Raw genomic sequence first — 27,051 nt, forward strand, 5'->3', positions numbered from 1 at the left:
AACCGAAATTTTCATCGAATTTCTTCGAATCGCGGTGTTTCGACGAAACCAAAAATTCAGCATCGGGCACAGCCGGGTGTTTCTCGAAGCCGAGTACCGAAGAACGACTCCTATTGGGCGACGTTCCCCGCGGAACGATCGATAGCCGTGGAGCTTACAATTACGAGCATATTTTTCCGTGTCCCCAGCCTCGGTTTTCGGCCTCTCGATCACTACACATACGAGTATACTATTTGATAGATATACACATCGAAACACGCAGCACGTGTGCACACACGCAGCGATTTCGTTATTTTTATCGCGACGTTCGAATATAATCGTTATTACGAAGATAAATCACAGCCACTGCGGATGATCGAGCAAGATCGATTGATTTTCGTTCGACAACAAGTGGAAATCTGCCTCTGAGAAGATTGACACGAGGACCGACTAAATGATCTTGCGACACTTGGCGCGGAGCGTGTACCTCAGCAATCTGAAGCGCGTCTCCTCCTTGATGCGCTTCGCTCGCATTATTTTTTCCAGCAAGTGATAGATCTTATTGGGCTGTCCCACCGGAGAACTGTGTTCTTGGCATGTTGTGTGTGGAATCTGAAGAAGAAAACAGAGATTTTAGGTCGTTGTTTTGTGAGGAAAATGTATGTGTATCGCTGTTTCCAGATAACATATAACCTATAGCAAACAGAGGATCATTTTGTTGAAAAAGAAGCAGATTCGAATCTTCTTGGTATATATAATAGGTTTAACAACTTTAGAAGTTACTTCTCGTTTGTAATAAATACTAGAGATTAGTTTAACTCCGTATAATACTATCCTATTATCAAAAATATCCAAATGTCTAGAGAAAGAATAAAAAATTATGAAAATTTTCAAAACGAATACATTTCATTTTTATCATAATTCGAACGAAGTGTGATGAGAGAGACAGAGAGAGAGAGAGAGAGAGAGAGAGACAGAGAGAGAGAGAGAGAGGGAGAGAGAGAAAGAGAACAGCCGAATGTGCATCGCGGTCGGAAGATGATTTCGTTCATGCAGCAAACGGAAATCGCATTGGAGATGGACAAGGATCGCTGAAATGCGAATTCATGCAAGGTTGCACCTCAAGAATTAAGACACGCCATTTTTGTTCACCGATGTATGTCCAATTTTTGTCTTCAACGGGATTTTTCACCCTTTTTCACCCTCTCCCTTATTCGACAGATTAGGCGGTATATATATTCGTTTCTTTGTCTTTCTTTTTTTATTCTCTAATTAATCAGGAAACAACCAACCACTCGTAGTCACGTGGTAAAAATGATCGGTCAATTTTATTTGAATCGAGGTATCGTGGATGTCGGTAGAAATTTTCTTGGTAAATGGAACGAATTAATTGTTTCCAAATCTATCTAAAACTTTGTTTATATCAAATATCATTCAAAAACCAATGTGAACTATATTTATGGAAATTAGATTGGAAGATACGACTGACCGAGCATGGACCTATTCTACTTGCTCCGTCATACCGAATCGGACAAATTAAATTTCTAATGAATTTTCTACTGAAAAAAAAAGAAAAAAAATATATGTACATATATCGATTCATATGACATATTTAATTCCTTTTTCCGTTTCAAATTTTGATAATTGAAACTCCACCTTTAGTTTTTATTTTTCATATAAAAATCATTTGTACGAAGTAAGAGTGTGGAGTATTTGAAAATTAACTTTCCAGTTAATTATTTTTTCACTATCTATATTAAATTTCTTATTTTATCGAAAAATTGTATAAGCCCTTATGGCGTTAAAAGATTATAATAATAATGTGCGATGATTCAAGATTAACTTATCAATCACTTATAATATTTGTGGTTTTTTCTATCTTTCGCAGTGTTAGGAAAAGCAACGAGACTCACTCGTTGTTAGAGAAATTTTATTTATTAGAAAGCAGTCATTATGCATTTTAATTGTAGCAAGTATCATAAAGAATCTTTCAGAAATTTTCATCCTGTTATCAAGAATTCAGCTGACACAGCTTCATAAAAAATAAATAGAAAATAAAATTTCCATCAAATTTATATTAAATCCGAAAGAATGTAGGAAGCAAGACAAAATCATTCATTCCTGATTCTCGATTCTCGATTCTCGAGACGCATCAAAAACATGAAACATCTCTTGCTTACCTATTCTCGAGTTTAGCGAAAACAGGTGCAGCAATATTTTCTCACTGCTACGATTCTTCTGGAAAATCAAATAATCGGAATTACCAGGCAAAAAGCGAGAGGGCACAGAACCATACTCGCTACATTGGTTGGTTAACTTCGACGCAAAATAGGAAATACTGTAGTCTCAGTGAAATGTCAGCGGGTATCACGGGTAGCCTGCATTTAATTTAACAGAAATTCCTAATAAGGTATGGTTGCATCCCAGTCGGTTAACACCGAAACAATTCGTTTAAAGCTGTTACGCGGGTGTATCTATGTGTAGAAACGTGCTCGCTGCCAGAAGCTAATTAATGGTAGACGGAACGCTTTTACGGTGTCGTGAACTTGCTAAAAGAAGAACTTTGTCGACTTTGTATACGTCTGTGTAGCCCGTCTATGTTGCGACGTGACACGATATGTTCCTTTCAGTCATCCTCAATTATATGGAGCATGCGTTTATATATTTCGATAGAGAGATAGCTTTTACATTGTTCTCGACGAATGAAAATGCTTCGTCTAACCTTTGCATTTGATTGAGACCCTTTCTGGCCTTAACTTTCATGGCTTTAGATTCGCGGAAACTACATGTATCTAGAGTTTATTGGTGTCGTTTTCGCCTTAGGTCGGCGTGATTTATATTTACTCTAGATATGAAATTTATTCTTTTTCGTAGCGTTTCTTCTTTAAAAGAGCCTATAGGTAACGATCCTTCGAAAATTTTACGTTACTCAACTCCATTTTCTACTAGAATTGTACTAGATCTGTAAACTAAAAGGTTTATTAGCGTTTATGTTCTTAAATTGTCGTAATTTATGTTTTTATTTAGACGTAAAAATTATCTGCCGAATGTAAAAGTCACTTTTCTTTTCAAGCAATTCTTTTTCGTCGCAATCCTTTCAGGAAAGTATAAAAACCAATTTCATAAAACATAATCTGCTTTTAACATAAACTGTATCCTACTTCGTTATTAGAATTTTCCTACGTCATATACATATATTCTTATACAAAGAAAAAAAAACATATACAAAAGGAAATATTCACCAAACGAGCATCAAAATGTTTTTTTATCATCGGTGGTAAAAGGATTAAAGATCGAGCGCGTTTCCATAGAATAATCCTTCCTATGCTCTTTTGCGCGGATTATGAGTCGGAATCGCGAGTCGAAATCGCGAGTTGATTCACCGGAGTTTCGAAATCACTCGTCCGGAAATAAAAACGAGGCTAAAAAATGCTTCGAAAACTTTCCAGATAGATCGTTATCCATGATTTCATTTCTACTCGTCCAACCTTCGAATACATTTCTCATCCCCGTGTCGATCGCGACTCGAAGTGAGGCTTGCGGCGACCGAACGTGACCATTCATTGCTTCGATTTACGGACAAATTTCATGTAATTTCACGGCAAACGGTTATTTCAATTTGCATAACCATTCGCAATTTATTTACGACGCAGTACAAAATGTTAAAAAGTAAAGTATAGAATTTTGCAGATTCATAAATTCATAATACACGAGTGCTTATGAATTTTTTCAACACTTTTTTCCCTGCAGTTTTTTTATTTTCAATTTTCTATACATATTAATATCAACTGCTGGCTATAAGAAATAAGAATCCTAAAGCAATACATAACCGGCCCTCTTTTTCATTTTTGCAATTTCATATATTTGAGTTTTATGTAATTTCTTTGAATTTTAAACGATTTTACCAATTTGAAAATTTTATATTTTCTATACAAGTAAAATTTTATATTCTTTGTTAAAAAGAAAAATGAAGAAAAATATTTTTACAACGTTCAATTCTGTAGATAAACAGTATGTATATACCTACCTAAATCTTAATTTACATAAATATACCATTTGTTGTATAATACATTTATATTATAAGCCAATATTTTTTAAATACTTGAGTAAAACAAATTTTAAATAGCAAAGTTAATTCACAATTAATGAATAATCCTGTTTACAAAAATACTTCCTCCAAAGAAATTGTTTAATTTGTGAACGGACATTTAGAAAATCTATCAAACATCAAATAAAAACTTGAGTATTCTTGTCTAATTTACTATTATACATTATTAGATATACGATATATCTACGATGTATATGTTTATGTTTACACATAAACGATTAGTAAGTAAGTTTTCTCAAAATTGCATTATATATTTATAAATTTTTCCAATTTATATTATTTTAAATGTATTTGTACATATTTATACTGAAAATATTACAAATAGGCTGCAAATGTGTTTATGCAATTATGAGAAACTTAAAGTTGTAAAAATGCATAAAATAATTTGTAAATATTATGTAGAAGTATGTAAAAATACAATATCGATCTTTTATTGATCGATGTTTAGAAAGATCAATGTAAACATTGTGCGAAATATAGATATTATATGGTTTGTTTGAAATTTCGAAGAATTCATGTAAGCGCTGCGTGGAAGATGAATTACAAATACGTATTTGCAGATGTATACACTTTTTTTTTTGTATGGATCGTTTGATCTTTCGTACCAGCTTGTGCCACTGGCTCGTGCGACCACCCGCCCTGCCATTTTAGAAATTGAATAGCGAGACAAAGGCTTGAGATGACATTCAGTTATCTCATTTCGTGCCGATAACATGGGTCGCGTTGCGTCAAATTTCTAACGTATTCTAATCTATTGGCGCGTGCTTTCGGTGGCGTCGTTTCTACCTTACTTTTTTACTATCGTTTATATTTCGTCATTAATATCGTTTAACTAATACACGTCTATTTAACGATTCTTCGAACATTAAGGCAATGAAATTAGATGGTTTTAAGAAACTTTTTGTCTTAATGTCTCTTCAGTTGTCTATTTATCAAATGATATTGCTACCAGTAGCTTCTATCGTAAGCTTTTGTAACAAGATTTCAGTTCAATTGTATTTTCATTTGATTATTTTATACATTTGTTTTAATTTATCGATCGATAGCAGGGATAATATTAGAAGTAACAGGAATATTAATACATGGACGTAACGACGATTAATGATTAATCCGACGAATTTTCCTGGAAATTTGGTAAGGTTTAATTTATTTTAACTAAGAAAGTGGTGTATGAACGATTCTATTGTCTTTTTATTCCAACGGGAGTATTTATAATATGTTTTATAATAGATAATTTCTTAATTATTTGGAATACTAAGGTGAAAGTAACGGCGATTAAATAAATCATTGTTCTATTTCGAATGTATGAAATCATTCTCTTATTTCAAACGCATTTTTAACGAATTATCTCATCGTTTCAATGTAATCCAGGATATAGAATTCTTGATAATTTAACGATAGCTTCGTGTAGACAGAGTTTAAAACATAGAAATCTTAATGACAATAGCTTTAACTTATTTCGATAGATATCGTTCATATATCAAATTCAAATTAGTTTGCAATATTATGTGAAGTTGCTACAGTTAACGTTATATGCTTGCAAATTCGTAGCTTATATTTTTTTCATAGAGGTGGCGCGCTAGTAGGCTCAAATGCTTCAAAGTAACCCGCGTTTGTCCAGTATTCTCTAGAGAATATTTAGTTGTGAATTTTTGAATTCTTGCAAATATTTTCGAATATTTACAATACACGATCATAGTGTGTTAGTGGAGTGTATATTTCATACTCTGATAACGAATATTCACAGTATAATTATCGCAAATGATTGCATTGCATTTACGGCATTTGTAAGCATTTGTTCGATATCGAGAAATATCCTATAACTCTCAACTAATATTTTTCACACTTATTCCAATTTCTTGATAACAATCTTTTAATTGTAGAAGAACAACAGTATGTTCCAAATAAATGTTCGATAGGGGAAAAAAAGAAAAATACCGAAACGATATTTCGATTCTTTTACACACTACCCCCCTCTCCTTCTAAAATATAGCCAGTCCGCCATTACTCAACTTTATTTTCAGAGGATATTTGCGATCGCGCGCAATGCGGTTTGTAGAATCAGTGTTTGTTACGCAAAAGATTTGTTCAATATTTTCAAATCACGATAGTTTTGATTAAATTCAATCAAATAATCACGTAACGTAGTCTTTTGTTTTTCTTTTATTATATATGTGTTCTTTTTGAACACTGGTTTTCGTATTAGAGTCAGTGCATTTCTCAAGAGGATGGGGCCTTTCCAGGAGCTCAAGACCGTAAGTATTTTTACATATAGTATTTCAATTTGTTCAATTTTCTATATTTTATTCGAATTATTGTTAATTAGAAAATAAAAACGATCGGTAATTTAAAAAGCTATAAATGTTCCAAAAGTTCCGAGTTCGTTATTACTCACTAGCGATGTTAACTGTATTTTATGTTTTGTTACAGATACGGTTTCGACTTGTTCATCTTTGGGACCAATTTAACGGTGGCACAAAAACCAAGAACGCAAGTATCTTCATATATCGTACTTCGATTATGTCTATTCTGCATATTTTGCTTTGACTATACTATCGATTAAGAAGTAGAATTTGATTGAAAATTTTGAAGGTTAGGGTCCTCTCAGGTTGTTCTTTCATTAAGATAAAAAGAGTGTTAATGTTTCAACGTGGAATTATAAAACAAATGTCTAACACATTTTAGAAATCATTAAATTCTTAATATGTAGATTCGAAACTTTTATATTAGAGGTTTAGTTTATATATTTATTCGATACTTATTAGAACTTCAATCTTTGTTATTAGTAAAATTACAAATTTAATAAACTTCCATTTTTCATTATCTTCAACTTTTCAAATAATCAGCAACTATTCATCGTGTTTTGTTTTGTAACAGGCTTTTCAGAACCTCTATTTCCACCGTTGGATTTTCAACGGTTCCTGTCTGATGTTAGTCTTTCTGATGATATTCACTGGGGTAGCGTAGCATCCATGGTAATGTCCTCTGGTTCTCCGCTTCGAACGGTGAGTCGCATGCATTTCTGTTCCTCCGGTCACTCAATCATGTCGTAGGATGAAAGGTCCGAATCAGCACGGGCGATTGGTTGTATTACGTAGAAACTTTTGCGAGTGTAGTGATCGCGGGTATTTTTTATACCCGTGAGTAGTAATATTCCTTTTTCAAATATATTAGTTTAGGATAGGTCTTCTTGCACATCGCGATTATAATAATTAGTCTTTTAATAGTTGATTTAAGCATACACATTTGAAAATAAATTCATGGTACTTGTAAAATGTATATTAGTATCGAGTGAGAATACTTGCAAAAGGCAAATATCTACACGAATATATCTGTATGACACAAGTATAATCGATCTTAAGCAGTGAATTTTAATATAAACAAGAGATATCGAAATGATCTCGTTTGAGTATTTTATAGTGAAGATGTCGGATACCCTCCGATTTCGTTGCTATGAAAGTTGCAATTGTCGCTCAATGGTAATGACGATACAGGCAATACACGATACAATAAATAATGTTGAATTTAATTTTCTCTTTTGTGACAATATTAAGTCACATTCGTTTATTGGCTTCAGATAGAGTTTAAAATATGAGTTAAAATTCATATTTTTTTTTTCGTACAAAAATGCGTAAAGTTTTATATGCAAGAAGAAACTTCGTGGCAGGCAGATTTTTGACTCGAGACTATATTTTTAAAGGCTGCTTCTGTATTTTCGAAAAAGTGCTTTGACGAAGAGATCGCCTGAGATTATTTCTATCTTAGTAATACATTTCGATTTAACCATTTAAACATCGAGTTTTAGTCCTTCAATTACTGCTACTTTTTTTGTAATATTAAAATTTCAGTGATTTGTTAAATTAATAAAGTAGAGTTATTATAATCTGAGACTAAGTAATAAAATATAAAACCGGAGAACGTTAGTCCGTTAAATACAAATTAGACAAACTAATCATGTTTTTAGATCAGGATTTTCGGTTTTAACTCTTTCCGTGCCTATTGTCAGGATCTCGCTCACGTGCCCAGGTGCTACTTGAATGGGAGAAAGACATTGGGCACGATGACCATAATTAATGCAAAAATTTCTCAGCGACTGACGATGTGTTACTGTATCGTGCACGAGACATATATTAATTCAATGTATGTATGAATAAAATCAGAATTTGCGTCAATATCACGTACACGACTAAGTATAACCACGGTGTTAACATTTCTGTCAATTACAATCATAATTCCAAGTCTACTTACATTTATTCTAACGAGATAATTTCTTTAGACATGTTTTATCACGTTTTGCGCAATGGTCACTAGCCTTCGTCAGTCGATTTCGGGAAAATGGTACGTACCCTAGAGTGTGCATACTGCTTGTTAAGCTCGGGTGTCGGAGGCGTCCCGGGACGTCCTCTCGAGTGTAAGATCTTTGCGCCCGAACGTTTGTGCTGGACAGTGGAACAGTGGAGCGAATGTGTTGGTGTGCCTGTTTTGCCATTTTTTAAATATAGGGCTATGTAGGATAGATAGTATACAGTCTGGCGTGTCTGTTAATTATAAATAAGTAGGGCTGGGCAGGTTGGCACAGTCTCTGGTCGAGTAGGCGCGCTTTCGTGTGATCAACCTGTTTCTGGAAATCTAATTTGAAAAATCGACTGTGAAACTGGTAGAGCATGAGTAGAGCATGCTCTCGTCTTTGGTTTTGTCTATTGATTTTTCGAATTTCGCGGACGCGGAAGCGAATAGGCTCCAAGCGGACGTTTATTGCTCGAGCTCGCACATGCTCAACAACAACGACAAGTGATCGTTGGTCAGTCCATGTACGCTTGAATCAGCTTCCGCGGTTTACATTTTTAGTTTACCTTTATAAGTTTTTTTTTGTTTGCGATTATAAAGACTCGAGCTTTGATTTAAGTTTTAGCGGGCATTGCGCCCGAAGAAAAAAGAGACTATAAGCCGAAGAGTCCCGGCAAAATGTCATAGAAGAGGGCAACCACCAATGACTCCCCATCCTCTGTATCACCCAGAGTATGGAAAGTCATTCTTGTTACTACTTTGTCACTATGCTCGCTTTTAGTATTTGCAGTAGTAGTAGTAGTAGTTTTTTTTGGACGATGTGTATATTGTCTCATCATCCTACTAGGCAAATCGCGGTTTTTTTATTAATGTCGCGAGAGGATGACTACGGTTTGAATTAGAGTTGCGATAAAATGATAATCGTGTTTGCCTTAGAATTGCGAATTATGATATCGCGATTGTCTTTTGCAATTTTTATAATGAATTTTTAGAACTTCTTAGAGAATTATATGTATCAGAATTTATCCAGTTTTATATTGTTTAAAATTAGATTTTAAAAATTTTAGTTCTTAATTAATTATATAGTATTATAAGTTGGCATATCAGAATATCTGAAGTAGCTTTTTTATATAATAAATAGTAATTTCCATTGAATTCAGTTTAAGAGTTAGCGTTGGGATAATGAGTGATCGCGTTTTGTGAAGTAGAGTTGCATTTACAAAATGCCCAAAATCCTCTGACTGTATTTGTCGGACACTGTTCCTGGGTCGCTAGATACAGCTAGAAGAGCTGTACAAATGTGATCGTTCATCAGCAATTTTAAATGGCTGCACTGGGATCTCTCGCCATTAGTGTTGCGTACTGATTCGATACGAGTGTGTAGATTAATATTTGTTAGCGTTACGTATCAAATATCGGGAGTTTTCAGACATTTTTCTATTTTTTTTCTATTTTTTCTTTTTTTTTGTAAATGATAGATTAATTGATACTGCAGATATAATGGAGCACTCTTCGCGCTTGATTTTGAGAATTTTCTGTTTCACAGATATTAGTAATAAATTAGCGTTGTGAAACAAGAAGAATATCACGTTTCACTCACTTTGTTGATCGGATTTATTAGGTCATCCCATAAGTTCGTTCTGTTTTTCGAGCGGTTATATATGTTCAGATTGTTTACATACCTTTCAGTTTCATGAAAAAATGTAATCTCCCTCTCGTTGTACAATTTCTTCCCATTTTTCAAGTGCATTGGTCCCTTATCGCCGTATGTTTATAAATCGACACATGAAATGTATACACAAAAGTCAGCACGAACTTATGGGATGACCTAATATATAGAATGGAAGACGATTAAATTTCAGTAGCTCTTCTGGCTACTGCATTGTTTCTTTTCTAGCGCCCCTTATTAGTGCGTTTGTTATTGAAAATACTGCTATAAGATATATTCTTTTGTTAGTGTTAAGGTTAGCATGACTACTAAAATACGGAACTTTATTACAAATGTAATACATATATATATAAAATATCAGTGACAAAGTATTATAGTGAAATATCTTAATATTTTCTTTAAGAAAGGAAATGAGAAGGAAAACGGATGTGAAAGGGCAAAGATATAAGAGTGATATGAAATCCTTTCTTTCGTCTCGTTTTGCTCGTGCACACCGGGGAATATACGCAATAATAAACATCGCGAAATGAGTTGACAGCAGAATCCTTCGACAGCACTGCTGCGCTTTAAAAGGCCACGAATGTTGAATAATGGTGAATAGGATATTTGTTCAAACGATTCCAAAGAGGAAGTGTCGTGATTTTGATGTGGTTATATCGCAGGAGAGTAGAAATTTCGAATGCGAAACGAAATAGAGATCGATTCGGCGTTTTGAGATCTGACATTTAGGAAGGAATGACATGTTGAGGCTGTTGGAGAAGGTTGAAAAATGTTGAGAAGTTTTGGGGAAATTCTACTAGCGAATTTTTCAATTTTTCCTGGAACGTAAGACGTGGAATATTTTGAAATATTTGATATTTCGTATCTGAAAAAGAATGGCGTGTTAGGAAGAGTTGATAAATTTTTGAGAAATTATTTTACGTTTCTTTAAATATTTTAGATTAAGGGGAAGACATAGTATTTATCGGAGAGAGTTGAGATTTTTACATTTAGACAAGAATAAAATTTGTCGAGTCGTAGGGGAATAAAGAGTTTGTTTGTGTGAAATTTTACAAAAGATAACTTTAAAAATAAATTGTACTGCCATGTTAAAAAGAAAGAAGAAGGACGCAGTGAAACTGAAGATGATTCAGGAAGGTTTTAAGTTTCGAATACAATAAGATGTAAATTCGTGGAGCAGATGTATGCATTAAATAACTACGAAATTTGTATATATAATAGAATGGAATTTGTATATCGAACTTTGTATTTAAGAAAGTGAAAATTTTAAAGAATTGTATCGAAAAATGTTGGGTTGAAGCTTAAGTAATGTTTAACAGCCTATATTATTAATTTAATCTGCTTAGGGAATTCTATAGAAAAGAGAACGATATTTGCGAAAGTATATTACGCATTATTAAAAACAGAAAAATGGAACGATATAAAATAAGGGTAAATTTAGCGAAATGAATATGTTGCGTACAAAGTTTATTAAAATTATTTCAGGGCTTAGAACGATCAAAGATTAACACGGACGAGTAATTCAGCTTGGATAGATTTTATTGAATTTTTCAGAGAACAAGTGTCTTTTGACCGCGGTAAATTGGAACAAGAGGATTAAGTCGGCAAAACTGCGCTCGATCATCGAAAACAACGTTGCCTGAAATCAGCTCACCTGCGAATTTTAATATATTATATAATTCACTGATCTGTCAGTACGTTACGATATCTTGTGGAAAGAAAGTTTTTCATATACATTTTCGTCCGAATTCACAATAACGAGCCGAGAAGTTACGAAATTAAAACAATTGGAATATTATATATGTTGCATATATTTTAATATGCAAACTCATAAAAACTGAACAACACGATTTACGCAACACTAAAGTCTAACAAAATGGGGAAAAATAGCGAAGTTTTAGATAATTTGTTGTTGATAATTTTACTAGTTTAACGAATTTATATCTATGCAAAAGATATAAGTAATATCAAGGTTGGCGCGATAAGAACAAGGAAGTAAAATAATACGTAAAAGTTGTGTGAACGTAGTATAATTAAAAAATATAAATAAAACGACTTATATATTATTTTATCCGGATAAAAAATCGTATCAAAATGATAAATATATGTATAATGTAAATTATCTGAACAAAAAATGCAGCGTTGGTCTCAACAACATATGGCTTAACATATTTCTCAACAACATTAATAATTTAATATTAATCTTTTTCCTCGTATTCGAATCTCCTGCGAGAAACGAAAGCCTACGAGAAACTTGGTTCGACTTACGAGCGAAGCTGAGTCTTAGACTGATTCAGGCAACAGTTCTTCCCCCTCGAACCTGCTTAATTTAAAACAGAAGTTGCTCGAGGAGGCAACGAGAACGAAGAAGGAAGGACAGGTGACGGAGAAGGAAGAACGAAGAAGAAAGAAGAAGAAGAAGAATAAGAAGAAGAAAAAGAAGAAGCAGTTTCGGAGCTACGAAACAAGCTGCAATTAAACGAGGATCCAGAAAGAGCTTATCAATTTCCAAAGGTAGCTTTAAATTGGCCCCAAAGCTCTGGTGAAACTTGTTCCACCGACACGACGTCTTAATTTAATATTTACACCGCGTCGTCCCATGTCGAAAGCTTCTCAGCAGCGTGGAATTTTCGTTTTAACTAGGACACGAATCGTGTAATCGAAGTAACGAATCATTATACCAGCGTTCTTTTTTACGAAACTGGGATCTCAGGATACTCGAGAGTTTCGCCAGTAGTGTGCATAAATTAAATCTAAGTTAACTGTTTCACTTTTATTCCTTCTTCTTCCTTAAGAAGACTTTAGTTTCGGAATGGTGTAATTTTATTCTTGAAAAATCTAATTTATTCATACTTTGATATATTTATCGTTGAAAGATATGACTACTCCAGTTTCAGATGATGCATTTCTTTTGTTAGAAATTTTAATTTTCCAACTGTTTGATCGTTCTATTTTAGAATTTCATAGAATAACATTTTATAATAGGATATTAGCTAAAAAAATTATATTATTCACACAATAAAATATAAAATGAAAAGAATTTGTTTTATAAAGCTTGTACTATTTGTATTTCGCAACCCACATACTCCTATCGTTTTTTTTATCAAACTAAATCTATTTTATATTGTTCGATTTTTGTTAAACGAAGAACGATTCTATCTTTATCACGGTCTGATAAAAAACACAGATACTTGGCTTACATTGCTTTCTCTATCAACGATCTATCAACGATGAATTAAAACGGAACGAGACAGCCTAGCTTGAAATAGCCAATACATATTTAACCTGTAATAAGCGAAAATTATTCCACACACGTCAGATCTCCATTGGGAAAAGAATAATTCTATTTTGATAATCCGAGCTACCTGACCAGAAACAGTCTTATTCTACTTATAACGTCGCGCCGATTAAATATAAACCTAACGAATAATTTATTATATTACATACTTGAATCTTTCTCGATTTTTGAAATACCACAAGTATAAAAAGAAATATTTATTCTAAACGATGATTACTAATTCAATTATTTTGGATTTATTTCAAATAGATACAACTCGATCGAGAATCGAACGACTACGTTTCAAGCGACTCGAAAGACAATTACCGCGAAGAAAAATAGTTCTCTAATAGTGTGTAGTGAAGTTAATTACGAATTAACAGAGAGAGCGAGAGAACGACGCAACACGACGATTTCCTACGGACAGCCGTCGATATTTGCAATCAGCATGCTACATGCTGAGCATTAATTATCATACTAGTTAATTACAGGCACAGTCATAATCGTTGCTCCCATTAAACGGTATCGTCAATTAGCAGGCTGCAGCAATACATACCTCGAACGTTTCTGTTTGCCTGGTCGCAATCGTTTGTTCGCGTCGTTTCTTGAAGGGGGTGTGACGCGAACGAGATGCAAATAGCAGTATAGAGGGTAAGAAGCCAGGTAGCTCGTTATATCGCGTCTTTGAGCCATGCGTCGAGGCTATACTCATTGATATCGGCCTGTTAGCACGTTCAAATTATACGTAAATCCATTTGAATCGAACAACTATTGTTTTAATGGGATCTTATTAATTCATCGAGTATAAATCTTGCTAATTTTGCGTAAGTAATAAAAACACGAAAGGGGTTGGCATGTTTCTTCGAATGGAAGAATGATCGTTCTGCAGAAATCTTAATGGAATTCTGAAGCAGGGATTGTAGATATTTCTCTTAGTTTTATAATAAATAATTAGTGAAAAAAAGGAATCGCTGAAAAGAATGCTGAAAAGAAAGAATCGCTACTGTGAATAGTTCTATTGCAGCAACTAAATAGACAAAAGTGAAAAGACTGATTTTAGAACGGTTCTGTAAGAAACGTACAAATATAAGGAATGCCTATAAACATTTACACGTGACACGGAAAACAATTCTGGAACAGTGTATTTAGCATATAGATGTTGTTTATTTTTTAAATAATTGATTTATATTGGAAAAGTATAAGAAATATTTGCAAATAAAACGTTTCTTTCGAAACTTGCTAATTATATCTAAAATATTTCACGTGTACGATCAAATTATTACTACTTACTAACGTACAAAATATACAAATAATATTCCAGTACATGAAATATTTTATACATACATATGTATGTGTATCTATAATGAAATTATACTCGGCTTATGGAAATTTACGATAATTTTATCTTTAAGAAATTTGTATTCTCGTTGAATTATGTATCTGGTTATTTCCTCGTGTCTATATATATCTTATCTGAAAAAATTGTATCGATTAAAACATTTTAAATCCCATCAACTATTTACAGCAACTCTTGTTCCGTTTAACGTTGTAGTAGCCAAAACAGTATCTTACATTTATTATTCAATTAACTTTGTTCTCTTTTTGCCCTTTTCTCTTTTTAATACCTTTTTTACTGCATTTCATCCGGTTTCCTTTTATTTCTCAACTGTTTCCTCTCTTCCGTTGTTTTTACGTGGTAATATTGTGCTAAGATTTCTTGTTGTTTCGCTGTTATTACTAGTCGCTCTACTGGTAATAATAGCCAAACATCAGGAGGATATGATTACCAGTAGCGTCTGTTAATAATAGCGAAACACCAGGCCCATGTTTAACAAATTCAACATTTATCGCGAATGTTACTCCATTCCGCCTTGCACAGCAACAGTTGCTTGGATTTTTACGAGCGAGCGACGTAAATAAGTAAACCGACCGGCCGGATAGCTTTTCCGCGTGAAACGAGCTTCCACAACGGTTGATCGAGAAATCCTTTTACCGATAAAACCATTGACTCACGTCGATAATAAATTGCAAAGTAATGATTTCGCTTGGCGATGGAAATGAGCGAGTATTTATTTATGACTAATAGCACTCGTGTTTCAAATTTTCAAATGGTGAAGCTTATAATTAGAATGCAGGACAAAATGAGTTGTAAACAATTAAAATATGCAGCGCAGCAGATTAAGAGGTATCCTTTTTATATTCTGTACTAATTTCACGATCGCTTTACGATTATTTGTGTGGTTGTTTATTATCTATATTTCATAATGTATCGGTACGTTTTGTACGGAGAAAAGACAGATTCGTATTGTGATGTGAATGGTGTAACAATGACACGACTGTGTCGAAGTTTGGTAAATTTTAATAATATAATAATAATAACAATACAACGAAACAAACGATAACTATAAATAATATAAGATATAAGAGTACGATAATATAAAAATAATATTCTAATTTCTTGCGGGAATTCATCTACCTACCTACTTGGAGACATACTCCGATGTATATACATAAGTGCGCGTGTATATCATAGTTCGATAAATGTGCGGAGAAGCACCGCGGGTAGACGCACGGCTAACATAGCTATATACCTTCAAGCAGAGTTACGTCCATTCTATTTTGCTAGCAAGCCGATTCGTCTGTCATTTTTCAGCATAAACACCGAGCTACCTTTTGTTTTAAACCGTTGACGGCACAAACAATACTTTAGGATAAGTTAGCGAAGATGAAGGTTAAATATCGTCTAATCAAGGTATAAATGCGAAGTTTCCTCGGGTAAAGAATAAGAACAAATGGGAGAGAGAGAGACTCGTGGGATTTTCAACAAAGAATCGGAAGGTCGTACGCGTGACTGGAGACCGAAAGACTTGCGAGGCTCGAGGTCATCTTTTAATCTTAATCTAGCCGTCAAGCAAAGTAGGTAAAGGTAGATATATAAGTTAGCGAGTTCTCCGATGCTTGGGATGGCGGCGGCAGTGCCAAAAGATTTCGCGTGAAATCCACTTTCTTTCCTTTTTTTCCTCTTTCTTCTTTCTCGCTCTTCGATTCTTTCCCTTCGTCCTTTTTCTTTTTATTCACACGATCCTCTGTTTTTGGAGGGAACGGTGCGAGCGATTAAGATAGAGTCGCGTCACATCGCAGAGGATAAAGTTGTTCCGGTAGGCGAGAAATTTGAAATTGATGACGGGATTAACGGAAACTTGTTCGCTCGGTGTTCTCCAAGTATGTATTACGACAAGTTTAAGCAGGGTTTAAGGATTTCAAGCGTCGATCGTTTACCCTGTTAACCGAGCTAGACGAATTAACTCGTCATTCTGATTACCCACCTCTTTGATAGATCGATTTCTTTGCTTAAACATGGAATTTATAGGTTTTTAAATACATCCTATTATTTCCGTTAAAAATAAATTATATCATATGCATATACGTATGTTTATGTATATTTGCAAGCAAAGTGGAATTATCTGCCTTGGTTAACTTCCAACTTTATAGAAATTTCCGGTTAATAAATAACATAAATGGATTTTCACGGTTCAAAGCTCTTAAATGTCTTCTGACAGTAGAATTTTCTAAAAGCCTGGTTTGAGCATTTAAAGCTTTCGATATGTGTAAAGAAAACGTTAGTGGTTGGAAATGTGTCAGAAGATCGTTTAGAATCGTTAATATCACGGCACTGGTTAAAAGACACTTTGCCCGCGACGCGGCGCAGAAAAATTGTCTCTGTCTAATTGACACGTTCAGCAACTGCCTGCACCTTCGATTTGGGCAAATATTTTTCCAGCTGTAAGTAGCCGTCCGAAACGCGTCTCGCATCCAGTACGAGCAATCTAGCTCCATCGTGGAGAAACATTTCCTTCTCGGAGTGATCTCGTCTGATTCATATTCCATCTTATTTACGTTTCCGTTTTATTTACTGCCAAGATCCATTCCCTCGGTATACACATTACGCGGCAAATATTTTCCATTCCAGGGAAAATTCTACGGGGATTGCCCAGGTAAACGATGTCGGCGAAAGGAATGCTGCGAACACGTTCAGGCATCGTTCAATTTTTTAATTTCCAATACGGATTCGATATGCCAATGCAATCAACTATTTGGTAGATTCAGAATTTTTAAGTACATGCTTTGAGATTTTGTGTTCGGAACAGCTTGAAATTTGGAAAACTCCAATCGAAAAGTAATATTAGTGCCAAACTGCTACTAAATTTGAGACATTCGACGTTTCTAAGCAACGACTATTGCTAATAAACGTGAGTATATCGAACAGTAAATATGGAATATGAATATTTTCGTCGGGATCTATTACCGCGTCGGCACGCCCATAGATTTGATTATTAGTTTCGATTGAATCGAATTATAGATTGAGCTTTTAATATAGAATTTAGTGTCTGATATTCTAGTTGTATATCGAATGTATATTGAAATTCTCAAGATTTCAGTTATAAAGTGAAAATACTAAAAATGAATATAATACACGACTAATACTAGATATATTCTCACATTAAAACATCGTGACACGAAGAAATTTCAAATATTCAAAATTTTTGACATTCAAAGTTCCCTGTAATTTCATTAAAAACACTTCAGCATTCGAATTCAAAATCGCAAAGAAAGCTCGAGTACTCGAAATTTTTACCACTACAAATTTCCAATACTTGCATACCCTCTGAAACGCCCTAAACCTAAAGTCAAAAACCCTTTTAATAATGCTCGATGTTGGAAATTGTAATCAAGAAAAAAAAAGAAAGAAGGAAAAAGAAAAGAAAAGACAAAAACCAACCACAAAATGTTATTTCTTTTAAGATGTTTAGGATAACTGGAGGATAATATCCAGTGATAACTTACTGAAGTCGTCTCGACACAGCGATAAAAGATATAGCTTTGCTTTTAAAAGATATAGATGATCTTGAAATCTCCTCTATGGCTTCACGCACACAAAAAATGTTCGTATCCACCTCTATCACTGTGCAAAATTCGTATATGTATAACATTTTTCAACAACGGTTTTTTTTATTATTGCAAGTAACGGAAATATCCGAAATGGACACGTATATACATAGGATACATATTTGGCGTGTGTCGAGGATACAGTCAGATAAAGAAAGTGCTGATACAACCGGCCGATATCATTATGCTGTGGCACTAGGTTAAGGGTTATTTTCGAAGATCTGATCCAGATCGCGATTACTCCTGATTCATCCGTCCAAGACGAAACAACACCGCTAATCACGTGTTCGATCAAACAGCTAATTATATTTAATCGGTAAAACAACTGTCTATACGTATAAATACCGTGTATGATTCAGTTTTTTAACACATACATAAAACTATGAACTTGCATAAATATTCGCGATCTACTTGTCATTTTTTTCCCCTGTGGTCTGTGAATAGCAATGGCGTCAAATTTTGTTCTCTTCCAACACGATCCATCATTCAGTTGGACGTTCCCACTAGGTAAAAGGGACCATTATTTCTGGTACACGTTATAAGAACCAAATCGACAAGTAGTTTTATCATTAAGCCAGTGATAATCGGAGAGGAGGCGCGTCGATAATTCGAATGTTGATTGGCAGCCCGGGAATGGCCGAAATGACGCATTAGCGAAATTAATTTTTAGCCACGGTGCAATTATCGTTTGCCCATTAACGAATCGTTTAAAAATTCAAGCTCGATTTTACAAATGGCCCGATATGTAGATAGGAACACTGGCAATTCGGTCATTTGCCAGATAACCTAATTATTTGCTACCGCTTGCGCAAATGTGCATCGTAATTAACTGAAATCGTTAAATGTTCTTTAATCGAACATCGTTCCACGTATCTACGTGGAACATCAAATACGGTATCAAATTCTAATTAACATGTCATCTTCTTCGTAAAGGATTGCTTTTTCTTATCTATTTGAAATAACGATCCGGAAATGAAATATAATACATCGTTTTAATGCTAAATTCTGCCAGTACCCAACCAAAAAGAGGAAAATAGTAAAAAACAAGACAAGCGAAAAGACGCGGAAGGGAAAGCTGCTTGAGCAACCGGTATCGGTCGACATAAGAGAGAAAACATTTACAGAATGAATAATTGAAGGAGAAAACGTGACAGCGAAGTAAGCATCGTCGCGTTCGACTACTAATCGCTGGCTTTAATTATACTATCTACAGTCTCGAAATTGCGTGTACGATCAACGACAATCCTTCCATGATAGCTGTTCGGACAGAAACAAAGTAATAATAACGTGTATACCTTCGATCAGTGTGGACACTGATGATCGCGAATCACGCGTCCTTTTCCCCCTTTTCGTTCTTAAATTATGTTTGTACAATTATTCTCGATAAAGGGGCTTAGGTCAGTTCTACGAATAAAATTGAAGAATTCTGCGATTCTCGCTAACGATTGTTCATTTTTCCGAGAAACCATCGGGAAACTGTCAAGAATGAAAACTATGGACGCTCGATAAACTTCTTTTTTTATTACTGTTTCTCTATATTCCTTTTTCCCTGAATCGATTGGAATTTCTTCGAATTTGAAACAACGATTCGGTTTAAAATTTATGATCAATTGCATGCCATCCTTTGATGTTTTATTTTTTGTTTCATTATTAGAATTTTTTGCTTAATGATTAGCGAATATGAAGATTTGAAGCAGTATTCGTGGGAATGATTGATCCCAGGGTTGACTTTTAAAGGATTTAGGAGATTTCTAATGAAATAAAACGGATCAAATCGCTCTGCAACTAATAAATTTCATATTAATCCCACTAAATCTAATAATAACTCGAAGCAACAAGTTACCACAATTTAATCATAGGGATATATAAACTAACAAAAAGAAAAAAGAAAAGAAAAAAGGAGAAAAAAGCAGGAAAAATTAAATTTTCATTTTTGAGTCGATACGAATGGAGAGTACCAGCGTGCGTTGTGAAAAACTGGACCGTGTCCATCAGGACACGGCCTGATGGATGATAACGGAGGCGCTGACACGAAAGGTCGCCATAGCGCCGGAAGCGAGCTCTAGAGCTGCACCTTTACGGTGAATAGAGATAAGGAAATTTCGCAAATCTACGACACACTATAGCGAAGGAACGGGGAAACGCTGTCAATTGCGATTCGTTAATTAAAATGCAACGTTTTTTCGATGGACATTTCCTCGGTGAATCTAACAATAAGAGTAAAATCAACTGTAGCTACGCTCGCGCAGGTGCTAATTAATCTCGTAATGTCGACGCAAAGGAAAGATACATGGATGTCTGTGTAATTGCGTGAATTTAATAGTTACCTCTATGTAGGTTCGATGGAAAGCAATGATTGAAGTTTCAGGCGCTATGAAATTTTTGGACCATTTGAAACAATCGTAATTTATACTATTATAAAATGACAATTTGTCCTAATTGGACACTGTGATATATTGTACATAGGAATATACGAATTCGGTAAATATATCGTACATATGTACATGGAATAATTCTCAAGTTCTAGAGTTAGAATTGGTTAGAAGATGTAAAAGTTTATCTAATTTAACTTTTTCATACAACAGTTTCTTCGCGTCTGTTCAATTATGTTCGTATTCGTGTTCTGCAACTGGCTTGTTCTACAAAATCAGTGTCGATTAGAGAAATTTTGAGAATAGGTAGCGTGGAAATGATAAAATAGAAATGACAATATTCTGAATACTTGAGAACGAGAAATTAAATTAACTCTTGTTTTCCTACTTTTGGCTTTAACTAACTCGTTCTTTCAAAATGTAAAAAAATGTTTAAACCATTGTGTACGTACATCATACTTGTCAACTCATCGATGAAAGAAAGACTTACAACGTTTAAGCTGACAATCCGTTCAAGGTTAACCATCGAATCTCTGTAATGCAGTACACACATTTATTACTACCCTCGAAACATAAGAGTAGGGAGTGTAAGTGTGATAATCCGATTCAATTTCACCTGTCGAATCTATTTTATTTATTACTATTCTCGATGGAAGAAAATAACAAAAATAACAATTGGATCAAAATTTTAAACATTTTAATTTAAAATCCATCTTATCGATGCTAACAGCGAACTACTAAATATCTGGCTACCAAGGAAGAACTTGTAGAAACGAAATTTCATAGCAAAATATTTTCAGAGAAGAAAGAGAACATTATTCTATATTTGTACGTTCTTCGGAAACCGCGTTCTTCATTACTTTTAAAATCCACTGATTTCAAGATGAAAGCAACGGTACGCCTGAAATCTTGTAGCAAATATTCAACCATTAAAGGAAAGAAATGTTGCATAAATTAACCTTCGTAAAATGATACCAATGGACATGCGCTAAACTATTTTCAAGGTGACAGAGAGAAACACAATGAATACATAATTTTACCTGTCTATGTCCTTTTGCAAACGACCTCGTTTTCAAAATGAAATCAACAAATTGCCACTAAATTCCGTTTAAAAAAGGAAAAGAATACAATTGCTCTCTATCGTACCCTCGTTAGCCATAAAATCCATCTGTTTTAATTAAAGTAAAAGTGAACCGAAGCCAACATTGATGCACGATTCACAGTCTTATGACCCGTTTAATAAAGATTTGATAAATAACTCGTTCGATCAGTCTGAAACATCGATGTCCCTTCGTATAAAATAATTGTAATTATACAAAACAGTTGGTTACATATACCGAGCAGTACAGAGCAACGGTAAGCGAATATAGTAAAAGATGCCGCGCTTGTATAACTTTTTTGAAGTAAACGTACGGATAGAATGGCCGGCCACTGCGATAACGTTCATCTGTATTTCCTTTTCTTACCGCCAAATTCATTTGCCATTTTCATGGAATTGCACGTGTTCTTCTTCTATTCCTGTATAAAGATATTTCAGCAAAAGAAAAACAAAGAAAAAGAAGAGAAAACAAATGGGAATCGATTGTTTGCAAGTCGATTTTTCATGGAATCCGCGATAGTTTGGCGCGTGATTGGTTGACAGAGCGGTCGAGGAGGCAGTCGCGATCGCGAGGATACCCAGAGTCCCTCGGGACTCCCGGGAGGGCCGAGAAAATCGTGCTAGACGCGTCGCGGGTGAGGATCGCACTGAGGATCCGGGCACACAGTGCCACTGCAGCCGCATGCGCGCTTCCCCATACCAACGGAATTCATATCCTCTCTTCCTCTCTCCCTCTCACCCTCTCATTTCTATCGCCTTAGACCTACGACCGACCACTATATCCGTTCCGTTCCGTTCCGTTCTGTCCTTCCCTTCGTTCGCCCCGTTCAATTACCCATTTTGTCCCCTTATTCGAATTTGTTTCCGCATCTGCTTTTAGGTCGTGCACCGGTTTTTACATATTGTTAATTACCTAGCAGAACGATATACCTGTCCACAGAAAGAATTGTCAATTTTGAGATATTTCCAATGAACTCGGAGTACAATATTTTTTATATTTCTGTTATATCTGTTATGGTAAAAACGACAATGCGAATAATATAAAAGATTAATTAAGAGGAACGATGCGTTTCATTTACGACGTTCTTTTAGGCTTAATGGATTTACGTTATAGAGTGTTTGAATGGAAATAAAATTCCACACCGCGAGTATAAAAATAAGGATGGTATTTTGGAAAATTTGACTAAATGAGGGAACTAGATTGAACAAGCTTGTTGCAGGTACTTCGTTCGAGTTTCACTTCGCTTCGTTACACGAAAACTTTCGAACTAACGTTGACAGTATCTTAAGAAGATTTACTAGGCGTAGAAAAGTTGAAAGTAATTACACTCGAATTTCTTACTACAGGTAGTTTGATTTTATTTCCTGCTCGTAAAATTTTTACGACTATACGTTTCCTCTAATAATATGATAAATGTGATTACCTTAAGAAATGTTAAGAGGATGGATCAATAGCAGCTGACGATCCTTTCCAATCGTTTCTAATTTATAGAATTCTAGTTTATTTGGGGTGGAAGGTTGAGATTGGAACGATGGTGATGGCATGTGGCGTCTTGAGAATGCTGACCGTGCGGCAGAAGATATTCTTGGAACGAGAGTTTACGAAAGTTTAGGTGACATTCGAGGTGTTTGTAGTTTGTAGATAGACGATTCCTTCGTTGAGTCGATTAGCTTTTTATCATATTACGATACTATGTAATATAATAATATAATTCTATCGCTCTTCTATCAATCTCGCAATTCTCGCTAGTAGAAAATGCCATTTTCTCCGAATAGGATCGTTCCTTTATTCGCATCGTCATTCTCTTTTCCCAAATAAAATTATTAGAAGTAATAAGTGGAAGAGTTTAGGTATTGTAATTAGCCGAAAAACGAACCTTATCCCATTTATGATCATCGATCATATGATAAAATAAACCGATAAAAATGTATGGGAGAAACTTAACTCGAATCAAGTCCAACTACACGTACAATTTCTTAGATATACAGTTAAAAGATCGAAAGTTAAAAGAACTGAAAGAATCATACTTATACACCTTAATTAGAAAAGATCGACCTTTGCTAATTTCTTCTTCAAATTTTCCAATATCGCAGGTTACGCCTGCTCGATTCCAACAATTCCGTCGTTACCACATCCCGTCTGTCTATTTATTTCCCCCTACCGGTATTCCATTTCCACTCGCAATTCCCCTATTCCCCGCTTTGTCATCGTTCCGTACTGTACCCCCGCTCTCAATCCCGTTTCCCTCTTTTTCCATCCCTGTCGGTCGAGCCACTGTGTGCTGCAACTCCCCCGCAGTCTCTTCCTACGCGTCCCTGCACGCTCGTGAACGTCAAAATATCGGTCACATCTCTCTTTCGTTTTTCAGCCACACGATTCGAGAATGAACAAGCGATATTTTTATTTCGACAAGTTGGATAATTTTGAAATAAGGGAAACGGTTTTCTTATTTATTTAGTAGTGCGAGCAAAATAGCATTTGCTATATTCCTTTGTTCTCGAAATTTCAAAGATTAGAAAATTTTCAATGCGAAGAAATCGGTCGAATTTTAACAGAGAGTTTAAAAAACGTTTGATATAATATCGTAGAGCAGTGAGTTTTCTCAAACGATGACGAAAACAATGGTGGAAGAGAGAGGAAAGGGAATAATATGCTGTTATTAAAAAAATCTTGGCGTCGTGTATTATTTTCCACCTTCTTCGTCTTTTCGCGGAGACAACGAGAATTTAACGAGATATCATCGAGTATTTCTCTCGGCGTAATAAACGTAAATTTTGAATAATCTTTGTGTGAAATTTTTCAGAAATTTCCGCCTGAAGCCGACAGTTACGCCGCGTTGCGTTTCAGCGGTTGGCAATGTTGAAACTTTTTGCCAGATAACGAAAGGCGACTAATTTATGTTCCCATCGCCGTTTCAGCCCACGTTTAAAGACCTTTGACATTTCTCCCACTTCTCGCACAGCTTAGTTTCATCCTTCCTCGCAACTTTTTTTACGAAGATTGTTATCCAAGTTTTCGAATGTGTATGTGTCCCTCGCGGAAGGGAGGAGAACAAATTCGCTTCGAACGTGCCAACTTGTAATACGGTTTCCACGGAATTTTGTTTAATTTGGCTGCTTCTTACGCGAACCTGGTTGCCTTAAACAAGAAACATCGATGGAACTTTTCCCTTCGTTTAACGTTTCTCTATCTTTTTCTCCTCTCTCGTTATATTTATAAACTTTACTTTCTTTTCTCTCTTCCGACTTACTTTCTCATATTTTTCTTCTTTCCACTTGTTGAATTTACTTTTCATTATTATCCGCGTGTTATTTTACTTGCGTATGATTATTTCAACCTTTTATTTTCCTTTTCTGTTGTTCTTCACTTCCTTCGTCTTCATTTTTGTCCGCTATAGGGTCGAAAGTTTGAGCGATTCAACGGAGGAAGGTAAAGTCGATGAAATTAATAGTGTAGTATCGTGGACAAAAGGCCTAAGATATCGGCCGAACCGTATACAATGTTGCGAGAACCGCGGTGTCGTTGGGTACAGCAATGTATCGTCGATCTTTTCAACTGAACAGTTTCGTCTAAAAGGCCTACGTGACCCTGGCCACGAGCGTTTTCGGGACACGTGCGCTATAGGGCGGGGAAAAAACAAAAGAGACGCTAAAGACAATGTCAGTTAAGACGCAGGCGAGAACGAACGCAAAAGGCGCGCAGTATGGGTTGAGAATCGAGAGCGTGCGAGTGCGGATGCCGAAGACGAGAGTTATAGAGAGTGATTTGAGCGGAATAAGACTTTTGTGTTTTAGTTCAAGTTGAACATTTATCGTTCTCTGTCCAATTAATCCTTGTTATTTTTATTTATCTTAATAAATAGTATTAGGAGAATTTTACAAATCTAAATTATCCTAATCCCATCCTTTTCCGATACTACAAATTGGGGGCCCCTCCGGGATTGAAACCAGACAGAGAACGACACGTTTAACGGAACTAATTGTGCTGAAAAAAAAAGAGTTGAAAATGGCAAATTGTGAAGAGGAACAGTTTTCGACTGAAGAGGTTTCGACGCTGGAGGAGCTAAGAAATAAGCTCGCAAGTCTGAATCTGCCGATATCAGGCTCGAAGTCAGTGCTGATGGCCAGGCTGAACCGAGCGTATAAGGCTGGTCAATCAACTTCGAAGGAATCGAAGCGCGATGAGGAATCGGTAAATCAGCGAAACCTAAGGAGTGGGCAGAGAGCTGAGCGCGATCAGGATGGAGACGAAGACCTCGAGAAGCTGAGGACGAAGGAGTTGAGAGCGCGCCTCGCTAGCTTGGGGTTAAAGGTCACAGGGAGAAAATCTGAACTACGCGCACGGCTACAGGCGGCCCTGGAAGGAGACAACGTATCGTCGGAAGAAGAAAGCGACGACGAAAGTGACAATGAAAAAGATGAGAGAGACGTGATGAAACACGAAGGAGGTACGCGAGCGATGTGCTCGGACCGTGATGAACATCGCCAAAAGGCAGGTACCGTTTCGGTGTTAAGCTTTAAAGACGTCGAAGACGCATTAGAATTGTTTAGCGGTGACAAAGGTGAAAACGTGGAGCGATGGTTCGAATCATTCGAAGAAGTCGCGGACACGTGTATGTGGTCCGACGGTCAGAAGGCAGTCTACGCGAGGAAGCTGCTGAGGGGATCGGCGAAAATATTCGCAAGCTTCGAGTGCCATGCCAGGACTTGGCATGAGCTGAAGAAGGGACTAATCAGAGAGTTCTCCAGAAAGTCCAACAGTAGGCAAGTACACCAAAAGCTTAGTGGGACGAGAAAGAAAAGCGACGAGGCGTGCTTGGCCTACATGTATCGCATGCTGGAAATAGCCAGTCATGCCGATATAGAGGAAGAAGTCAAAGTAGAGTACATCATAGACGGGATAATAGACGAAGAGGTCCATAAATCTATGCTGTATGGTGCTGCATCCATCAAGGAGCTAAGGAAGAGGCTAATCGCGTACGAGGAGCAGAAGAGCCGAAGGACGAAGTCGGTTGCGAAGCCGGCCAGAGTTGAGAGAAACAACAGTCCCAGTCAAGGTGGAAGTGCGAGAAAGACGCGTTGCTACAATTGCGGCGATAAAGCACATGTAAGCGCGGATTGCCCGAACAAGTCGAAGGGTCCTAAGTGTTTCGAGTGTAGAGAGTACGGACACGTCGCATCGAAATGCAGCGATCTGAGTAAGTCCCCTAAAGAGGTTTGTAATACACAAATGTCGCTGCGAGCGGGTTGTAAAAGTGTTAGAATTGGAAATTGCGAACTGAGCGCGTTGATAGACACCGGTAGCGAATTAAC

General features: G+C 35.8%; 1 long non-coding RNA gene across 4 annotated transcripts; it reads right to left on the reverse strand.

Moving 5' to 3' along the window:
• Window positions 1-6: 6 nt before the first annotated feature.
• LOC126924152 (uncharacterized) lies at window positions 7-25,184 on the reverse strand. 4 transcript variants are annotated; one of them, XR_007713429.1, is made up of 2 exons: window positions 22,106-25,184; window positions 7-591 (listed from the first exon to the last, which is right to left on the reverse strand). It is a non-coding gene; the product is annotated as an uncharacterized LOC126924152 (long non-coding RNA). The 4 variants fall into 4 exon arrangements; XR_007713430.1 differs by having other exon boundaries at window positions 22,053-25,184; XR_007713431.1 differs by lacking the exon at window positions 22,106-25,184 and adding an exon at window positions 21,680-22,042.
• Window positions 25,185-27,051: the final 1,867 nt, after the last annotated feature.

Source organism: Bombus affinis, chromosome 14, assembly GCF_024516045.1.
Source record: "Bombus affinis isolate iyBomAffi1 chromosome 14, iyBomAffi1.2, whole genome shotgun sequence".
Taxonomy (NCBI): Eukaryota; Metazoa; Arthropoda; class Insecta; order Hymenoptera; family Apidae; genus Bombus; species Bombus affinis.